The sequence below is a fragment of the Psammomys obesus genome, unplaced genomic scaffold (assembly GCF_907164565.1).
Source record: "Psammomys obesus unplaced genomic scaffold, mPsaObe1.curated_primary_1811, whole genome shotgun sequence".
Classification (NCBI taxonomy): Eukaryota; Metazoa; Chordata; class Mammalia; order Rodentia; family Muridae; genus Psammomys; species Psammomys obesus.
The window spans coordinates 38,917,359-38,919,525 of NW_026591086.1; positions in this window are offsets into that span (position 1 = coordinate 38,917,359).

Genomic DNA, 2,167 nt, shown 5'->3' on the forward strand with positions numbered 1-2,167 from the left:
GGCATGCCCTGTAAAGCTGTAGTCTCTCCCCTACCATTTCCTCTCTGTGTGTTCTTCTCTGATAAGAAGTGCTGGTCTGCTCAACAACATATACATACGTCCCATGATGTTCTCATGCTCTCAGCAATGTAGTTAGCTGACCGTAGACTGAAGTCTTTAACACTGTGCGCCAAAATGGATACTTCCTTCTAAATAATAACAAAAAACAATAAGTTATCTCTTTTAAATGTATGAGAAACATACTTACCGATAAAACATTTAAACATACCTAAACATTTAAACATGCCAAGTTCCATTGATGGAATAATAATTAAAATTTAATTATCCATGTATGAAATTCATAAGACAAAGTTTATAAATTAAAATAATATTTACTGACACAAAAAATTCTAATATAATTATGGGAAATTTTTAAATACAGGAGCCACGGATGTAGCTCATTGATAGCATTTTTGCTTAGAAAAAGTGAAGCTCTGGTTCAGTCCCCAAAAACATGCTATCTACATCCACACAAGCATTCTCTCTCTCTCTCTCTCTCTCTCTCTCTCTCTCTCTCTCTCTCTCTCTCACACACACACACACACACACACCATAGGTTATAAAACAATACAAGTAACTTAAGTTTTTCCCTTTCAAAAGTCTATGTCGTGTATTATGTACTGAATGTGGCATATCCCCACAGAAACATGTGTTTGAGAATTTGGTCCTCAACATTCTAATAATCTTCTGCTTATATTTATGTAATAAAAATATAAAATATTTTCCAAGAGATTCTTTGATTAATTGGTTGGCTACAAGCAGAATATATTAGTTAGTTTTCTGTTGTTGTGATGAGACCATGACCAAGGCAATGTATATAGAAAGAATTTATTTGGGCTTATAGTACCAGAGCGTTAAGAGTCTGTTATGGCTGAACCAAAGCAGCAGATGGCAAACATGTGCCTGGAGAAGAGCTGAGGCCTCACATTTTGAACTGCCAGCATAAGCAGGGAGAGAACTGGAAATGGTGCAAGGCTTTGCACACTAAAAGCCCACCCCACTGACGAACTTCCTCCAGCAAGGCCACACCTCCTAGACCTCCCTAATAGCACCACCAAGTGGAAACCAAATGTTCAAATGCTAGGGCCTGCTGGGACATTCTCATGCACTCCACACCTCACAAGACTTGTATGACTGGATGGCAGCATGGGCACTTTCCACGGTGCACGAATAGAGGTCAGAGTTCTGGGGTTCAAAATCAGGTTGCTTTGTATGAGCAAAGGGCTTATACCCATGAGGTCATCTCTCTGGCTCCTGGAAAAGTTTCTATCTATCTATCTATCTATCTATCTATCTATCTATCTATCTATCTAAGATTTTGAGACAGGGTTCTCTGTGTAACAAGCCCTGGCTGTCCTGGACTCACTCTGTAGACCAGGCTGGCCTCAAACTCACAGAGATTCGCCTGCTTCTGCCTCCCCAAGTGCTAGGGTTACTGGCATGTGCAACCATACCCAGCTGGAAAAGTATTTTCAAGTCAAGGTTTGTCTGAAGAAATTTTTCTTTATTTTTACTTAACATGAAAGAATAATTACTTGGTATAAACCTGTTCTTGGAGTTTCTTCACATCAACACTTCTACAGTAATTTAGGATGTCACTCTTGTCAGTATGGTTTCTAGAGCAAGGTTAAAGTACACATATATTTTTTTTTCTTTTGGCAATGTTTATAATGTCCTGACTAAAATTTCTGTAATTGTCCATGTGTCTGTCCATGTGTGTATATGTGTGAGAGAGAGATGGAGAGAGAGGTGCAAGGTCAGAGAATTAGTTCTCTTCTCCATGCCAATGCAGTCTCTTTCGTTTCTTCTGCGCTAACTGGTCCAAACTTGCCGGCCCTGGATCTTGCAGCTGAGTCTCTTGTGTTGGCCTGTCCCTTTAGGAGTGCTGGAATTGCAAATGCTTTTTATGTTGTGGCTCATGTTCCCTGCTTGGCTGATGTGGAGCTCTTTACCCTAACATATAAGGAAGGCCTGAGGGATCTCAGGTCCTTGGCCTTATGCAGCAAGTATCTTTACTCACTGAGCTACCACCCTGGCCTAAACAGTACTTTCTATCTTTAAGAATTCCTGTGTGTGTGTGTATAGAATAGAATAGAATAGAATAGAATAGAATAGAATAGAATAGAAT